General features: G+C 35.9%; 1 protein-coding gene across 3 annotated transcripts in view; it reads right to left on the reverse strand.

Annotated features, from left to right (window-relative positions):
- The window catches only part of KCNIP4 (potassium voltage-gated channel interacting protein 4), a 1,213,657-nt gene that overhangs the window by 991,921 nt on the left and 200,869 nt on the right, over positions 1-20,867 (reverse strand). The window lies entirely within an intron of this gene.

A 20,867-nucleotide genomic window follows, 5' to 3' on the forward strand; every position in this document is an offset into this window, starting at 1 on the left:
TGCCGCTTTGCAAATAATGATTTCTCTCCTCCAGAACCTAAACTCCATGATGCACAGGCTTTTATCTTTGTGCTGAGTGCTTTAATCTGAGCACCTTCCGCAGGGTTTTCCCTACCCATACTGAATACAATTTTAATTTTAAAAATTACATATGTATACCTCAATAGGAATCATTTGGGGTTAGGTTGCCTTTTGCTTAGTCACTTTCCACCATCAATATCCTACTAGACACAGAATCTTATTTCATTATTAGAAACACTTTTGCATTTAATTTACCAGGCTTAACATAAATTAAAAAGGAACAAGGAATACACTAGTGACGACTTAGAATAGACGCTGCTATAAATCTTCTGGCCCTAGTACTAACCTAGGGAATATAATTTGTTGGAAGCACATTATTATTCTAGAAACAATTATTTCAGGTAAGATGCAAGACTTCTGTGACAAGAATTTCACCATGTCCTTTCACACAAATGCACAGTAAAAAGATTTTTGTTATATTCTATGGAGCCTCCAGTGTTTTTTAAATGAAAAAGATGCATGAAATAAATAGTAATACTTCTGTGAATGAAAAGAATTAATATAAGAATTCTAAAAGCAAAGGTATGACTCTGCTTCATTCCCATGAATGTTTCCTACAAGTTTACACGTGAAACAGAACTTTGCAAACTTTAATTTTAATCAAGAAACTATTTAAATTGACAGTTGTTTTATTTAAAAATGAAATATATATTTCACACACTAAGTTTTCTAATTTCATTTGAATCTTTTACAAAACATAAACACATTTTATAATGTATGGCACATTATAAAACTTGTCTTGTTTGAAAAGTAATGCACAAAGTTTAATAAATCATAAATCAGATATGACATGTGACTCATTAATAACAATTGGTTTAGAAAACTCTCCCTGAAGCAGAAATTGTTGCCTTGCTTCCCAATCTCAGGAACACTGTTCTTCAATGCCTAATGTTCAATGTCTGAAAACTGTTATTTTATGGTTTTGCTTATTCATCATTTGTTTCAGGTGGGAGGTAAATCTGGTTTCTTGTTAGAAGAAGATGTCAAAAATATTCAGTATTGCAACACGGATGTATTATTATTTAGAAATGAATAAAATAAAATGAGTGCCTGGCTCAATATCACCCAGTGATTAAACTGGGAAAGAGAGATCAACAGCCACATCCCAGATCTTAAACACAGTAATACTCTGCTTCTTCTTAAACCCTCATTAACATTTGCAACTTAGTATTATAATTTTTCAAACTAAAATGTCCTTTTTCTAGACTCTGATCTCCTTGGAGGAAATAGTTCCGTGTTGTTTTTCACTCTAAGTCCATGTATAGCCCAGTGTTGGTGCACATTCAGGACATGCTCAGGAATGAATGACGGCAGGTATGCGAGCTGCTTACTGGACTGGTTCTGGTAAAGCACAAAATCACGCCAGTAACAGTCAGAAAGGATATACATTGGGGCTGATGTCTTTGCAAGGAAGGCTATGAGGCTTGGAGATATTAATATACCATAATGAAAAATAAGTTTCATGAGGGAAAAAAATAATAAAACATTGTAATGGGTAAAGGGGATGTAGTAGTCACGGATGTGTCAGCCAACTTTGTTTAGATATCTGCTAAGCGGAAATGTTATTTTGATTCAGATTTACTCTGAAATGGACATCTGTTCGGGATCACAAACTTATACACTGGAAGATATTACTACATAGGTCACTTGATTCTGGTTATTGTGCAACTTAAGAATCCATTCTGGGCCGGGAGCAGTGACTCACGCCTGTAATTCCAGCACTTTGGGAGGCCAAGGCAGGCAAATACCTTGAGTCCAGGATATTGAGACAAGTCTGGGCAACTTGGCAAAACCCCATCTCTATAAAAAATACTAAAAATTAGCCAGGCATGGTGGTACACTCCCATAGTCCTAGCTTCTTGGGAGGCTAAGGTTGGAGTATCACCTGAGCCCAGGAAGTCAAGACTGCAGTAAGCCTTAATTGTGCCACTCACTGCCTGGGCACCTGAAGTAAGAACCTGTCTCAAAAAAAAAAAACAAAAAAGAAAAGAAAAAAAAAAAAAAAGAAATCCACTGTGACAATAGACATTAGCCTTATGATTAAATCCTCCAAATAACAGCGGTCCATTATTGGTGAGAGAGACTGTCCCACTTTTAGACAATTTTAACTGGTAGAAATTTTCTTTCTCATATTATCTAGCTTCTTCATACATCAAGAGAAGGTACATAGACACTAAGAGAGAGAGCAAGAGAGCTATACACAAAAGATAAAGCAGATCTTTGTCACAATGTTTAGACATACAGAAATACGCTTTCAACGTGATAGAGGATGGAAGGAGAGGTGGAGGAGGAGGGGGTGAAAAGATCTAAAAGTAAAATATTTATATGAAGAGTACTTTGCTTCTAATCATGCTGTATTTTAGGTGGTCTAGAAAATTCTAAGAATATATGGAAAACAATATGCCAGAAATCTCATGCTCATTTACATCCCCAAGTTATTCTTAAATTAAGATATTTTTTAATCAAAACCCCAGTACTTCACCCCTGACATCCTAAAGGCTTAAAATCTGAAAATTTTACTGATCTTCAAAACCCAATCGAAGATTGCACTCTTAGGGCTTTCTGGGAACAAGTCTGTAACTAGTGAGGTTTTGCATAGCCCTCTGATACACAGGACATAACTCATGGTTAATGTAATCATGTGGTTATCTACATAATATTGTCACCATATGCCATCAAGAGATAAGAGTGCCATTTTCTTTCCATGTACTAAAAGATTACCAGATAACTTTGCTAAATAGATACGAACCTCCACCAAAAAATCAGAACCGCTAAGAACAACTTGAAAGAAAGGGCAGGGCTCAATGAGAAACCTCAGAATTATGAGTTTTCTAGTATTGCTTATTTATTATATATGCTTCAGGTATTCCAATAGTTCCAAATACAAATAAATTACATATATGTAAAAATATATATTTAACTGAATAAACTTGATTGTATAATTTTGGCTTAGTTTTTAGATACATCATGAGTTGGTCACTTACTCCTTCAGTTTATAAATTTTTAAAATATGTAAAATAGGCGTAATGTGTCCAGTAATGAGATAGCTTGGAAAATCTACTAGTAAAAATAATTATTATTCATTAACTCCCTTTATAAATTACATTAGATTATGCTTGAAGACCTTTTCAGTGCTACATGCTAGGATTAAATGATATATAATTGAGCAAATAATACAAGACATCAGAACAATAGCTCCAGGTCTTAAGAAATATTTCAAAGCATACTAAGTGATGGCCCATCTCTCCTTAATTACTACATTCAATTCCCGAGAAGTGAGAAAGCAGAGGCATAATGTTGATGATCACCTATTGTGTTCTTTCTGGCTAGTCTGAAGCTCTGCATTTTTATTTAATTTCCACAATAACTAAAATAGTTAATCTTGCCCAAAGTCAACCCAGCTGTTTCAAAGCAGGAAGGAGCCTAATGCAGAGTTGGACAGCCAGAACTCAGGGGCATCCTACCCTTTACCGATGCCTCCCAGAGCCTGCTCCTAATGAAGAGCCCTGCCTCCACTCTCCTCGCCCCACTCCAGCACTGATCTGGGGTATTCAGTTCTTGCCTCAGCTCTGACAGCCTCAATACATTCGCCTCTCAAGGTGGCATCAGGGGAAGAATAAAACCAGTATTGAAAAGTGATACTTTGTCTACTGATGTCTGCTCAGACTCTGAGGGGTAAGCAGGGTCCAAATCATATAAAGGTAAATGAGAGAAATACAATTTCCAAAATAAAAGCTTAACACACCTACTCCAATCACAAAACATTGCTCTTCTATTTCTGTTTTATTTCTGTATAATTTCACCTAACCAAAATTATCTAAAAAGTATATTGATATTAAAGATAACACGTTTTAAGAGGAAATTAAACTTCCTATTTAACTTTTAATAGAAAATAGAAAACTTTCACAAACTGTGCTCTCCCCAAGTAGGAAAGCATGAATTTCAACCCTGAGTAAGAGGATAAGACTTTCCTTGGGCACTCATGGATGATTTTACCTGCTATGTCTTTGTGCTTTATCCTTCTCTTCATTTTCAATGAGCCAATCCCAATTTTTACTCCAGTACCCTGTTGTAATTAATAATCCTTTATATTCAACTTCCCTGTTCAAATTACTATGTGGTTTCTATCTCCTGATTGGGACATGACTTAGACACACAGTGAACTGAATTTGAAAAACAGTGAATTGTATAAAGATATAGTTACAGATCTATTCCCAGGGGATTTCTCAGAGGGTCTCAAGTATGTTAATACATGTTACAAATTTAATAGAAGAATATATTGTATACAGAGTTTTGCAAGCTTGTGTACAGATACACACACACACACACACACACACACACACACACATGCACCATGGCATCAGATTAGTGCTCTGTGGCACATACATTGGGACACAGATGTTCGAAACTATAGTATAGCAAAATTCCACCTGGTAGAATTTTGAAGACAATGCCTGTCCATGGGAAACAGCAGTATAATTTTTGCAAGTCAATAATTTTCTCTTTTGATAAGAGGAGCGGTGGAATGACGTTTTTGAATCTGTTCCTGTCCTTAAGCACCTGAGCAAGAAAACACTTGTTCATGAATATCCATGTGTTGCTACTGCAGGAAGAGTGGAGATTTGTATGGGGAGTGGGGAGGATAACTTCCCCAGGGGCTATAGCAGTATCTTAAAAAGGGGACGTAAAAAAAAATCTCCCATTTTAGAGATTCTATTTCGTATTCCCTACTTAATAATTCCTTATTCAAAAAGTTTAGTGATTCCCATCAATGCGTATGACATCCATGGAAAGTTAGAAACATAATCAGATTTTTGACTCTGCAGCTTGAGAAAATATCATTCAGGAAAAGACCTTGCAGAGGTCTCTGCTTTTAGAAATATATGACTTAAGTAATAAGTGTCAGACACTATCAGAGTCTGGGGCTGTGACATGCTGCAGGACAGGGAGCTGGTAGAAGCTATTATTACCTTTTATGTACATTCTCCAAAATGTTGTTAAGAAAATGTAATTACCAGTGGGGAGGCTCATTTATCTAAATTTTTCTGGGCTACCAAAGAAACCTGACATGTAAACAATTTAGATAAGGAGTCTAATAATCCAGCTATACCAAGTGTCTGCAATCTGTCGCTTGGTGCTCTCTTATTCTTCGGTGGAACCGTCTATTGTCCTTGAAGTGTTATTTCAGCGGAATGTACATAGGAAGACAAACGTGACTCAGTATCAAGATAGTGAGTTTTAATAAAGCTAAAAAATGTACAAAACAGATTTTCACCTACTAATATCAAAGTAGAATTCAGTGGAATTCAGAAAATTGGCATTCTTCAATCCAGGGAACTCACTGAAATGAGTGAGTTCCTATAGATCTTATACATAAGATCTTATACGTAAGATCTATAGGAAACTTCAGAAAATAATTTTGGATTTATTGTATCTGTATTTGAGTTAGCAGTAAAACAATCAGTGCAAACTCCTAAATAATTTGAGTCACTCTGTTTTGACCAATACTGTGCTGTGTGAAAGGAATACAAATATAGCACAAGATACAATTGCTATCTTTAATCACTTGACTCAATTGGTACACAAAAATTTTTTTAAATGGTTATAAACATAAATAGATTATTTACATAAGGAAATGTATGATAAAACTTCAAAAATACAACAGAATTTTCAAAAGCTACAATCTAGGTCTTGAACGTACATTTAACTCGAGATATTTTCTATAGACATTGGCATTCACCCAGAGGAGCAAAGCCAGGCTCTAAGACATTTTTTTTAAAACAGCTGAGTATTTGCAGTAGGTGAGATTCACATAAGACCAATTGCCTGGAGTGGTTCTTTCTTTATAAAATGGAATGACTTGGCTCCCACAAATAAAGATTAGTGTAAAGAGAGAACGATACGTTTCTTATTTCCTGAAAAAAATGTTTTCATTCATTAATTGCCTCAACTGATATTTGCTGAATTTCTTCTGTGTTCCAAGCACCATGTTAAGTCCTGAGAAATTCAACAGTGAGATAATGTTCTTTTCCTTGAGGAGCTCATTGTCCAGCAGACAAGCAGATGAGTATAGAATAATTGAAATAAAATTTGTTAAGAGCCATAATGGGGCAAGTACCAAGGGTGGGAGTGCACAGAAAAAGAAGACACTCATGGTGTGCTAGAGCCGGCTTCTAACTGGCTTGTGAGAGCCAATTGCTAAATTTTCAGAAATTTTGTAAGCTACTCACTGAACATAGCCATTATTAAAAATTAAATTGGACAAAGTTATAACTCAATAAATTAGATTTAAAACAAAGATTATAAATACTTAAATCTTCATTGCATCCTAATTTTTTTACTATGGCATAATAGTATCTGTACATTTCACCTTATTCAGTTCTACTACATCTATATGATGGAAATGCCAAACAATGGCATGCTGCTGTGTATCTGTTACCAACTCCGTGTTCACTGGCATCACGTCAGTAGCCTGAAATTTGCCTTAACAGGAGGATGTGCACTCGGGAGTTCAGCAATGGCTCCAAAATAGAGATTTGTTTTTGTTTTTCTTTCTACAGAAAGCCTGTTGTTAAACAAGTATCCATTACCTGTTGTTAAACACGTAACATTTAACCTGTTGTTAAACATCAGCCATGTTGTTAAACACCATGTTTTCCACTGAGAACATGGAACCTGGGTCCCTATCTACTCCTGGTCAGAGAAGACTTCCTGGAAGAAGAGGAAGTAAAGATAAGTAAAACCTGTCACATGAAGAATGGGGACTAGCCTGCAGAAACAAAAATCCAAACTAGAAACACCTTTGAAGTTATCCTAACTTCTCTACTCTTATGTCTTCCAAATGTGATCATTTGCGATCATATCATCTCTCTAATGAGAGCTCTTCACCTATATTCTAGTTTTCACTTTCAGAGCCTTTATGGGACTGCATTTTTCAGTCCCCTTGAAGCCATGCATGGCCAGGTGACTTGGTTTTGCAAAGAGAAGGCAAGAAGAAATGAAATCAGTCATTTCAAGGTGAAAGCTGTTAGAGACAGCGTGTGACTTAGTGTGCTCATTTAACCTTACTGTGATGACTGTGGAAGCTGTCAGCCTGAGTCCCTGAATGCCTTTAATGAGCAGTCTCTCAACTCCTATTTGGATTGGTTATTACATTGAGTAAGAAATAAACTTAGATTGGTCATGTATACTGAGTAAAAGGAAACCGCTGAGATTTGGGGCGTTATTCATCACTCCAGCATGGCCCATCCCATCTCAATTCACCTCCCTATTAATCTCTCACTAGAACCACTATACTGGCCACCTCCCTTCCTACGACTAGTCTCAGCATCCTTCCACCTGTCCTCTGTACTGTAGGGAGATAGGGCCCTCAAATACTCTTCGACTTAAATATCTTTAAAATATTCTCGTGACACACAGAATGAATCTATACAATTTAGAACAGTATATTCAACAAGTACTTCATCATCTGTCCTCAGGGATTTGTGTCCCAATCACACTGAACTCGTCACTTTCTCAAACAGTTTTCCTGGCATCAGAATGCTCAAACTTTGAGACTTTGTGTTATCATCCCATTCCTCGTTTTGACAAACTCAAACTTAAACATCAAATACCAATTATTATGTCGCTTCATAAGTGAAACCTCCAGTCACATCAGTTACCTCTTCTTTTCTCTGTATTTTTAGTAGCACGTTGCTCACACTTCTATGACAGCAAGGATCCTATGACATTATAAATAATTTTATATATTTCCCTATCTAGATTTAACTTTCTGGAATCTATTTTTGTATCCCAGGGATTTGACACACAGGGCTCATTAAAAGCTTGCGCTCAATGTATATGAGTGACTAATCTTTGATTTACTAAATATGGTCAGCTAGCACAGAATTTTCCTTTTGGTTTTCTTGACTTTGATTGTAATTAAGATTGTATCTTAGACTCCTGCTAGAACTCTAAAAGAGAGTTCTAATCATTTCCTCCAACCCTTTCACTTGAGGGACAGAAACCAAGGATTACAGATGTTGGGTGACCTGGTGCCTATTTAGTGACCAAGTCAGAAATAACACCTAAGGTCTTCTCACCCTCAGGTGTAGTCATTTACCTACCTTGAGTGCGATGTGGTACTAAAATGTTATCCTTATGTGCACTAACCAAAATTTCACGTTCTCATCATTCACATCAAACCGTGCCTGAGAAATATAGTCACTGTTATTCTAGTATTTCTCAATTTATTTCCATAGGCTATGTTCACACTCATTGCTCTTACCTCTCACATACTTTTTCTGTTTTTTTTTTTTTTTTTTTAATACCCAAAAATATGTTTTGAAGTGGAAATTCAAAAAAAAAAGGGAAAAAAAAAAAAAAAAAAAAAAAACCAGAATTTCTGAACTGGAGGAGACCAGAAAAATCATTCAGTGCAAACTTTCTCTTTGACAATGTTTTTAAAATGAGATCCTAAAATACAACATCATTTATTAAAGGATACACCACTATCATGTGGTCAAAGCAAGAATGCATTCAGATTTCTCAACTCCCAGGCCAGGAGCTGTCTTCCAGCAGAATGCAGGATTTTTTTTTTGCCAGTAACCATGGCCACTATTGCCTTACAGCTTAGGTCCCCAGTTCTGCGGCTGAAATTAATAATACAAGTGAAATCCTATTTATTTAAATACAAACGTTTAAAAATAAAGGAAAATACTCTGTAGAACCTAAAACCTAAGTTAATAAAAGGCTTAAAAGTCAGCCAGGCATGGTGGCTCACGCCTATAATCCTTGCACTTTGGGAGGCCAACATCAGCGGATCATGAGGTCAGGAGATCGAGACCAGCCTGGCCAACACAGTGAAACCCCATCTCTACTAAAAAAAAAAATAAAAAAATAAAAAAAAAATTAACAGGTGTGGTGGCATGCCTGTAGTCCCAGCCACTCCGAAGCAGGAGAACTGCTGGAACCCAGGAGGTAGAGGTTGCAGTGAGCCAAGATCTCACCACTGCACTCCAGCCCGGGCAACAGAGCGAGACTCTGTCTTAAAAAAAAATAAAAAAGACTTAAAAGTCAAATCTAACAAATGTATTAATATTTTAAAAGGCATATACTTGAAATCTATTTGTTTTTATTCCTCTTTCTATAATCTACTTGTAGGATTTGAAAAGAAAATCCCACAGTAAAATGTTCATTCAAATAAAACATGTGAGACAAGGGAATGCAAGCTGTTTAAATTAAATGAAATGACCTGATCATCCATTCAAGGCAACTGCAAGAGGGATTAAAGTTCTGTATTTAGTTACATGTTCGAAGTAAATGGGAAACTGCTGACTTAATAACTTAAGCCTAAACAAAATGAATCTCAGTCTTCTAAAAAGAGTCCCTGAAACAAAACCTCTAATTCCTAGAAAGCATCACAGTATGAATTTCAGAACATTGCTCAGGGCTTGTGCTACATAAATGTTTGATAAATTAAGAACGTATTTTATGCTTACATGTGTCCTGCTTTTCACAGTGTCTCTGGTCGAATTAATGTAAGCTTTTAAAATGCTGCCTTTAATTCTCATGTGTCTAATTCCATCCAGGCTTTATAGCCAGTTAAATGCAATAAACTTGTCATAACACCTCCAAATATCAAGGTCTATGCTTTTTTCTGGTCATTTCCCCTGTTTTCCCCACTTTCTTCTTAATTTCCAGCAGCACGTAGGTTGCTTACTTATTTTTCTGTAGACAACAGCATAAGATATACAGACATACATGATGATCTATCATTAAACAAAAGGGAAGAAGAGTTTGGAGAATAGAAATTGTAGTTATTGAACAACATTATTATAAGATACAAATATCTTGATTCAGCTTTCATTAAAATCATAGTGAAATCATAGACATGTATTTCAGATGGAAGCAATTAAGGAGTGAAAGACTGTTGACCCGATTATCTTAGACAATACAGAGTGCTGGACTGCACTACATTTTGCTGAGAAAAGGAAGGAAAGGTAAAAATGCATACATAGACTTATTGTAAAATTAGGTTAAACCTGCTCGTCATAAAAGACTGAATCTCTGAGTTTGTTTTCTAAACTGAGGAAGGAGCTTTCCTGTAATATTTTAATAGTTATCTTCCAAAAACTGTTGACATATTACCCCATAGATCTGTGTTATAGGAAGATGCATTAACATTTGTTCTAAAATGAATTTAAATATATGTTTTAATAAGAATAAAGTAAATAATTGCATTTTTAAATAAATTATAAACCCTAAAAGCTATCTTCAGAATTTGAAAATTCAATCTATGTTTCAAAAAGGATACTTTTTAAAGCTTACAGCTCTTAGATGGTTTCATCTCTTTTTGTCTTAAAACAATTTAGGCATGATATTGACAAAAAACTTGAGAAAATGACGTTTTTCAAAGAAGTATCATGAAAACTTATATTGAAAATTTTCTCACTAAAGATACATGACAGTTTCTAATTGTTTCAAACAAATTTCTTTGTCACAAAATAATCATTACTTTCAAGAAATAAATGAATCACATATGCACAGAAAACGCCCTATGCTACCCATATCACCATGATATAAGGATAAAATTATACTTGTTAAAATACAGTTATGTCCAAAAATATTTGCCAGGTTGTCTTGAATACCTCTTTTGAAGTACAACCTTTATGTCACCACCAATTTTCTGTTTCTCTCATTAAAATATAACTACTATTATGCAAAAGAAGAAAACAATGAATAAATTAAAATGCTCAAACAAAAGTATCCAATGGTTGGTTCAGAGAAAAAGCAAAATATGGTATCTACAAGGAAGCAGAAATTTTTGATTTAATTTGCTTTCATATTCATTCAACCATTAAAGCAACTGGTTTTAATCTCTGTATATGGGCTTAGTCCAAAAGGGTTTCAAAAATGTGGATGACATTGCATACACTTGAGTAACTACAGCCAAGCAACTTTTCAGATACTCAAGAATATATGTATACACATGAATATATGTATACACAAGAATATATGTATACACATGTATACCTATATAAGAAAATATGTGTATATATGTACTGACACATGCATATATACAGTCATAGACATAAACAAACATACACATATACAGTTATGGTTTTCAATTCTGAAATATTTATATATGCACAGTAAACAAGTATAAAAATGATTATATTCTGTAGAAGAAACAATTGAAGTCCTGAAACTAAAGTATGTTCAAAGACCTACCCTTTCTCCCTTCATTCATTCTTTCTTTTCTCCCTTCCTTCCCTCTTTTTGTTCCTTTCTTCCCTGTCATCCTCCCTCCATTTTTCTATCAATTTATTCCTTCTTTCCATAAATAAGTATTAATCATATCACATGTGCCAGTAACTGGTATATACAGAAGATTCAATGGTAAGCAATTAGAGAAGGAACCCCCCTTCACAGAGCTTTAATTGTGCTGGGTGTAAATCCACTGAAAAAAATGAAAATCATAGCGTTTCAAATCAGATAGACTGACATTCAAATCCTAATAACATCACTTATCTCACTTATTTGGGTAATTACTTAACTTTGCTAAGTTTCCATTTGTTCAAAAGGAAAGTGACAATAATTTTAATTCCATCATTTATCTTGAGAATTAAATAAAATCATGAATGAAAAAATCTGGTGGAAAATCTGGGATTTAGCAGGTGTTCAATAAATGCTACATAACTACTCTTCCCATATATATTTAACATTAAATTGCAGTTAAATCTTAGTTTCAATGTTGCAGGTTCACAGATGGTCAAGAAAAGAAAAGATGCTCAGGGTATTACCTTGCTCTAAAGTAAACATTTTACTCAGAAAAGGTACTGAATAAACACTAGTTGAAAATATGTTGGTGTTACCAAACAGAGGGAGAGAGAAAAAAAAAATCAGAGACAATGACACAGGGACTTGTAGAGACAGTGTGGAAAAATAAGCCCATGGTGGGCTTATTTTAATAAATACAGCAGATTAAAAGGTGACTGGTTCATCCTTCTTGTTCATATAAGAGGCGCCATTTTGTAATGCTGGCTTATAATATTTCCAAACGCAATTTTATTTTTTCCGTTTTTATGAAGGAGGTGTTTTCATTTACTGGGAAGAGAGCTACGGCAAGTAGGCCTCCAGCCATGGCAGGTAATATTCTAGGTTTCTATGAAATAAGTTGGTGCATGAAAAGATAGATAAGCTCGAGAAGGAGGTAGGTCTGCAGGAAACTCAAATAGCACCGTGGAAACAACTAACAGAATGGACGTTCTCACGAGGAAATGATCTGACCTCTATGAGCACACTGCATATTCCAGAAATCCAAGGCATGTCCTGGTCCATCTTTTATCTGCTTCTACTCCCCAAGGAAGCTTTTATCTCTGGGATGGGCTGGGTGATTCTAAATGAGATTTGAAAACAATGGACTCCAGTGGAACCCAGCATCATCTATACTTTAAGCCTCGCCATTACTCGCTATAAAATTCCAGAAACTGGCTGAATCCAGTAGTCTTAGTTTTAAATAGGCAATTTTATGAAAACAATAAAGCAAAGACAGAAGTGGATTTATAGTGAGAGGTAGAGCACTTTCAAAACACTGGAATTTAAAATGTAAAATCAACTCCTAACTGTTGATATCAATGTAATTGAAAAACACACTAGGCCAGGCGCAGTGGCTCACGCCTGTAATCCCAGCACTTTGGGAAGCCAAGGCGGGCAGATCACGAGGTCAGGAGTTCGAGACTAGCCTGGTCAACATAGTGAAACCATATTTCTACTAAAAATACAAAAATTAGCTGGGCATGGCGACACACGCCTTTAGTCCCAGCTACTCAGGAGGCTGAGGCAGGAGAATTGCTTGAACCCAGGAGGTGGAGGTTGTGGTGAGCCGAGATCATGCCATTGCACTCCAGTCTGGGCAACAGAGTGAGACTCTGTCTCAAAACAAACAAACAAACAAACAAAAACAAACAAAAAACACTAGAAAAAATGTTTCTTCTCCATAAATAAAAAACTCAAGTGCCAAATTGAAACAGTATTATTGTACCTAATGAAAATGCATTTAATAAAAGTCAGATTTCTGTACAGGGCTATGCGAAAATGACACTTCCAATGTTTTTGTTGTCCAATCATGCACTACATAGAGAGAGGGTCCCCAGAACTAATAGGATCCCTTACTGAGAGAGTGTCCTTTGCAGATGGATGTGTTAAATGGTCAGGGCTTATTGTCCCTAAGTATTAAAATAAGCAATTATTTCCAATCAGACTGATTCTATATTTTCCAAACAATCTTACTGATTGCCATTTAGTTCCCTACATGGATTTTCCTTTGTGATTAAGGGAGGCCTCTGATTCACTTTACAATTATATTTCTTATTGCAAAGAAGAAAGTTGGCATTTTACTTCATGTTTCTCAGTCTTTTATGAGTTTTCTAAGTATGAATCAGCATTTCAAGTTCCAATTACCTACAACAAAGAAAAGATGGAATTACTAAAACATGTGAGATTTAGGGCCAACCAGATGTACTGGTAAATTTGTCAAGTTAATGGTATGTATATGCAAATCATTCCTCAAAGCATGGCAGACATAGAGAAATACAACAAGACTTAGTTTCACTTCTCAAGGAGTTTCCAAACCAGATGAGGAGGTAAGTTATATAAACATGGGAAAATAGAAAAAAAATGAGGGCAGTTTGAGGCCCAGCAGAATAGGGAGATTTATAAGACATATAAATATATTAAGAGCATACACATACACCTACAATGAAAAGATTAGAAGGATATCTCTGGGTAGTGGGATAGTACGCCTTTATTACATTTATATTTTCTATAGTACACACGCATTTGCTTTTATAATAAAAACACTTAAAATGTTATCTGTAGAGTATAATAGGCTACCATAGGCTGCAGTAGGAAGATCTACGTTCGGATTTACTGTGGATCTATAGAGATATAATCAGTAGTCACCAAGATTAAGTTACCATCAAAAACACTTACATTAGTTTCCTATTGCTACTGTAATGAATTATCACAAACTTGGCGGGTTGGTTTAAAATGGCCCAAATTTATTATCGCACAGGTCTGGAGTTCGGAAGTACAAAATTGGTCTCACTGGGATAAAATCAAGGTGTTGGCAGGGTTGCATTCCTTCTGGAGGGTCAGGAGAAAATCTGACTTACTGCTCTTTCCAGCTTCTAGAGACCACCCACATTCCTTGGCTCATGGCCCCTGTCCGTCCTCAAAACCAGCAATGTCTGGTGTAGTCTTTATTATACTATGTCACTGGGACATCGACACTTTGGCCCCCCTCCCCTTATTTTCTTTTAACTTATAGAGAATCTTGTGATTACATCAGGCCCACCCAGGAAGTATGGAAAAATAGTCCCATCTAAGGATCCATAACTTAATCATATCTTCAAAATCTTTTACCAGGTACAGCATTATACTCATAGGCTCCAGGAATTAGGACATGGACATTTTGGTAAGTAGATTATTTTAAATACCAAAATAATATTTAAGAAATAAACACATTCCTGGACACAATTCCTTTTTTGGAGGGGGAGGGGGGAGATGCACACTTTCTCCTTTTCTCCATATACCACTTTTAAAAATACTATAATTCAACTTGAGTGTTATAAGAAAATCAGCAATGTCAAACTTGTAACTCACCACCAAGATAACAAGAGAGAAGATGCAGAGGTTATTCTCTGCAAGTTATGCAGCTTTGTTCTTAGCTACCGGAGCATCCTAGATGAGAAATTATGCTCTTCATCCATAGTTAATGGAATTCTGAAAATGGGAGGAGTCATTGCCATGGGAGTTGATGTTATAAAGTAATGCTTTGCCTGATTACCCCAGTGGCTAGACCTGCTAAAGCTACACCAAAAATAAATCCATGGAACAGAAAATCTAGATTATAACTTTCTTGACAATCAAATATTGGAGAAGAATTCTACCAAGTTCAACTGCTATTAATGAGCTACTACTGTAACGTCAAATGATGTAAGGTTAAGGACTGACTTTTCTAATAAACATTTTGCAGACCTATTCACATTGAAGTTGTTGGCATCTCCTCGTAAATCTAACTGTGACCACAATCTATACAGTGAGGACTTGGTCTTTGCTCATGATTCACCCTCTGCCTACAACCCCTTGGTGAATATTTGCGCAACTTCCAAAACTTAGCAAAGTCACCCTCTTACCCTTCCATTGAAGTCCTTTGTCTCTGTGTTCTCACTGTCATCTCAAATAACATTGACCCCTGCCTCCCTGGAATTCCGCTGGACATACTTACAACTTTTGTGACTTTCATCTTTGCATGGTCTACATCCCCACATTAATATCCAGAGGTGAGAATCGGTTTGCCTTATTTCAACCATTGTAAAGATAACCATAAAGCCAGGAAAAAGTTTACAGTCTGATAGAGCTATCCCACTTGCTCAGATATTGAAATGCTTCAGTGAACACCTGCTTCCCTGAACTTTCCCCTGGGAGTCTCAACCCAGCAACTAAAACAGTGATGCCTGGGCCATCCGGGAGCCTCTGGGACCCTGCTGTAGAACCACAGCCAAGGCCGCTTCTAATTGGTCGGTGTCCAGGCTCCACAAACTTGACTGCATTCCCAAACTGCAGGACAGTATCTGGCTTATAATGGGCACTCAGTAAATATCTGTTGAATGAATGAATCTTATCAACATACCTTGTGTGTCAATATATTTTGCTACAAAAAAAATTAAAAACAAAACACGTTCCCCACAATTTCACAGAATGTTATTCAAATCTTTATTTAATGTAGTTTTGCAAACGATATTTTCTACTATTTTGCACCGACCTACCGTGGTCCCACTGAGGAGAGATTCCAGAATGATAATTTTATCTCACAAATGAAAACAGTTTTATGTTTTAAAAAGAACACTACCAGCAAAGGAACAAAAAATGGTGCCTTGTAGAGATGGCATTTTTGATTGACCAGACAGCAAAACTAAATGAAAAAAGCATAAAACTATGGAAAAGAGAGACATGTCTAAATAGGTTCTAGAAAGATCTCCCAAGAAATAAACTGGAAATCTTTGATTAAAAAGTTCCACAAAGGAAGACTTTAAGCATTTTTTAAGAAGAAGAATCACAAGTGAAAACAAGAAAAAACAGAGGAGAATGTTTCTTTCATCTTGCAAGATAAGTGTCCTTCACTTGAAATAAGATTCCAGTAGAACTTCAAAGATATTTAGCAGATTTCATAAAGTAGTAGCTACTCTTTATCTTTAGGTTCTTTGCCTTAATAACTGTGAAATTTGTGAAACAGAAGATTTGTTTTAAATGAGGTTATTGTTCAATTTAGACAGTGAACATTTTCAAAAGGATGTAATATCCATAGAAAATATCTTACATGAGACAGGTGAGAACATAAAAATCTTAAAGAAAGCTTTACTCTGTAAATTTAAAATTTACCTACTTTTGTGAGTCTGCACTCTCATACCTGGAAAATAGTTACATTATACAGGTCCACATCAAACCACAGAAACACAAAAAATAAACTGACAATGTATCAAAACTCTTAAGGAAAAAGGACTTTCTAAGCTTTGAAGTACTATGAAAACAAAAGCACAAAGGAGAAAATGAATAATTGTGGAATAATAGTAAATATATGCATGCTCTATACTAAAGAATAAGAAAATATTCAAAAGACAAATAACCACTTTGCAACAAATGTAAGAAGGAAACAATAAGTATGTTTAATATAACAAGAGCATGTATAGATTACTAAGAAAAGCCGTAAGACCCTAATAAATAAATAGGCAAAAATCAGTGCTTTTGTTTGTTATGATGCCATAACAAAATACCACAGACTGCAGGGCTTACACAATAGAAATGTATTTTCCCACAGATTTGGAGGCTAGATGTCCTAGATTAAGGTATTAGCGGGTTTGGTTTCTTCAGAGGCCTCTCTCCTTGGTTTGCAAATGGCCACATTCTTGCTGTGTCCCCACATAGCTGTCCTCAAGTCTTTGTGTTGTCTGTGTCCTAATTTCCTCCTCTTATAGGACAATAGTCATACTGGATTAGGGCCCACCCATAGGACCTCATTTTATCTTAATTACTTACTTAAAGCCCATCTTCAAATATAGTATCATGCTGAGGTTTAGGTGTTCAACATATGTATTGAGGTGGGAAGGACAATTTATCCCATAACAAACCACAAACAATTCAAAACAGAAACGTCTGAAACAGGCACATAAAAATATTACATTTGCTAATAAGTAAAGGAATGCTAATTGAAGGTAAAATATTATTATACTTTTCATTTTTCTTTTTTTTTTTTTGAGACAGAGTCTTGCTCTGTCACCCAGGCTGGAGTACAGTGGCACAACCTTGGCTCACTGCAACCTCTGCCTCCTGGGTTCACACCATTCTCCTGCCTCAGCCTCCCAAGTAGCTGGGACTATAGGTGCTCACCACTAAGCCCGGCTAATTTTTTGTATTCTTTAGTAGAGACGGGGTTTCACTGTGTTAGCCAGGATGGTCTCAATCTCCCGACCTCATGATCCACCCGCCTCGGCCTCCCAGAGTGCTGGGATTACAGGCGTGAGCCACCGCGCTCGGCCTCATTTTTCAAACTAGTAAGACTTGAAAGTCTTTTAAAAGCATTTTAATCCTGGCAAGGTTTCAGTTCAATGAGAACTTTGAATGCTATTGGCAGGAGTGTAACCTGACAAACCATTTTGGGAAGCAAACTGTTAATATTAATCAAGATTATAAAAAATATTATACTCAGTCTAGGTCAATATAATCAAAAAAATAAGAAAATGCATATTTAGATACGAGCATATTAACTTCTAGGAAGAGATCTTTACTAAAATGTTATCTGAGTCTTATTCATAATACCAAAAAAAAATTGAACCAATCTAAATGCTCACAATGGAGAAACTCTAATGTAAACTCAACACTTCATAAGCTGTTATGCAGCCATTAAAATGGTGTGTGTAAAAACTACCAAAAATATATAATAGTTACAATTTTGTTTTATAAAATGCAGTATGCAAAACTATATATTAAAAATACTCACAGAATAAAAGGAGCAGGAAATATACTCACAGTCATTTCTTTAAGATAACAGAATTGTTTGTTGTTATTTGTTTTAATTTACCGGTATTATACTTTTAAAATTTCCAAAAAAAAAAAAAACATGCATTCATATTTACAATAAAAACATAATCATTTCAGCTTGAGTAAAATTGGATTGAATATGCCAAAATTTAGTTTCAATTCTATTAAGCGTAGGTCAAAAGGTCAGCTTCTTTCTTTAATGCTTTGCTTTCACTCTGCCACATGGTTTTTAACCAACTTTTATGTTGACATAAGTGATACCTTCACTCAACACCCATTTCAAACCCAACCCACTTATGCCCCAGAAATAAAAACAGATTACTCTATGGGAAAAGATAGAAATCCCTATTATAAGAGTTTGAGAATCCCTAGCAGGTCAAGTTCGCCTTTCAGGAATCCTTGGTAAGATCATTCTCTGTTCAGCTTTTCTACCTGAGATCATCCACTTTATCTGCCTAAAGATCAGAGGCATTCATTCCATAGATGCCTCAATAACATGAGACACTACCTTTCTGCTGCCTTTCTCTGTGACTGTGAGAAATATACAGCGAGGTGTGGCAAGTTCTAACACATGCATCTCAACTCTTAGTTAAGTGCAGGGTATAGAGTACTGTGCCAGAAGAACCTACGAAATGTTGTATTTTACTTTTTGGTAAAATACCGAGATTCAAAGAACACTCAATCTTGGAGTTTGTGAGGAGCTCCAAATTGTAAACTTTGAGCAACTGATTGCCAATCAAAACTGCAGGACTCAAACTGTGTTCATCAATTTGATGGATCTTCATTGGGACTCTTATTTTCCTACTAGACTAGAAATAAGAAACATAATTGTAACGAGTTCCATAGTGTCTCACCAAAACTCACATCCACCTGGAACCTCAGAATGTAACCTTATTTAGAAATGTGGTCTTTCCAAATATAATTAAGGTAAAGATCAAGGTAAACTCAATAGGATTAGGGTAGGCTCTAAATGCAGTGAAAGTGTTTCTACAAGGCGCATAAAAGGACACACAGAGAAGGAGCCATGTGAAGTCAGAGGCTAAGGTGAGAGCGAGGCTGCCACAAGCCAAGGAATACCAGGAGCCACTGGAAGCTAGAAGAAGAAGGAAAGATTCTTTACAGTCTTCAGAGAGACCCTGACCCTGCTGACTCCTTGACCTTGGATGTCTAATCTGGAGAACGATGAGAACACAAATTTCTGTTGTTTTAAGTAACCTAGTTGTGATGATTTGTTATGACAGCCCTGGGAAATTAATAAAGTGCTGTATGAAGACAATGATGCCACATTTCACAAAACTGTCCCTTTATATTGAGGCAGAAGGGTGTGGTGCAAAGAGCACCAAAAGAGCAGAGTCAAAGGGTTGGGTATTGGCTCCATGCTACAATTTTCCACTAGGCAAAACAGAGCCTCTCCAAATAGCTGCTCATAATAGACATGATTATCATCTCAATTGCATAGGATTCTTAACAAGACAAAGGGAATGGTATACATAGTAAGCATTTGATAAGGTATAGACAGAAATTCAGATTTTGTTGTTATTATCAGTGGTTTAGAGCAAATGCCAATTTTACACTCAATATCTATTTAGGAAATATGAAAACAGACCAAAAAATATTTACACAAGTAAATGTGTGGTTTGCCTTTCAGTTCTTTCTTTATTACAGGATCTTTCTTCCCTAAAGGGTGGGTTTATATTGTGAAGACTGAATTTGGACCCTGATATGAATAATTTATCACACAGACAGGTGAATTATCAATGATATTTCAGAAGGGGGGTAATGTGGGGCTGTTATTTTTAGGTTGTTGTACTGTCATTAATAATCATCTCTTGTACTTTTAGCCATCTGAACTGGAAAAGAAAAGAAATAGATAGCCCTGATCATGGTAAGGCAGCTTTTTAGTGTTTCTGATTGAGAAAAATAAAAAGTTAGGGACAAAGAATCCTGTCACTAATGTCTAGTTCCTGGGTTTTGATGGCATTCACCATCCTATTTGAGAAAAGTGGTAGATGGGTGGCATCAAAGGCAAGAAAACTGATTGCTGTTATTTAAGTAATAACCACAGTACAATACTGCTTTTATAACATTCCAGGCCATAATAACTACTAGAATAAATTACTCAGTTCTTAAAGTAACAGCTTTGGTGCACCATTCAGAAGATTCAATGTATAACTCTTGATTGTGAATCTCCTCATTCAATAAAAATATACTGTGGTAAATTATTTCAAGCATTATTTCTAAGAATTGATGTTATCCAAACATGTTTTCAAAATGAAATAGAAGATTGGTTGAAGGCTTCTGTGTTCATGCTTTCCTCCCTATTAGAGCAGAAGGCAAGACTCATTCCTCCAAGCTCATTCTCAACGGAAAATTGATGCCAAACCTAAGGTGTTGTGAACAAAACTCACTGACAGCAAACAATTTCTCCAAAGCTCAACTCCTTAGAAGCATTTTGTCAATGTTGGGTAATTAGTTTCCATGATCATCGTTGTCTTTCATTGGGTCTACCTAGCTGGCTACATTGTTCTCCAGTCTTCTTCTGTGTTCCAATGAAGGACCAATGTGGTAAGTGCCAATTCCTCACTGGTTTTGCCCTCTCCTCACTTGACACCATTCCCAGACATGCAGATAGTAGTGATGGTGGAAAAAAATTCACCACCCTAGGAATTTTCTCTCTAACCCCATTCATAAGTTCATATCGTCAC

Source organism: Theropithecus gelada, chromosome 5, assembly GCF_003255815.1.
Source record: "Theropithecus gelada isolate Dixy chromosome 5, Tgel_1.0, whole genome shotgun sequence".
NCBI lineage: Eukaryota > Metazoa > Chordata > Mammalia > Primates > Cercopithecidae > Theropithecus > Theropithecus gelada.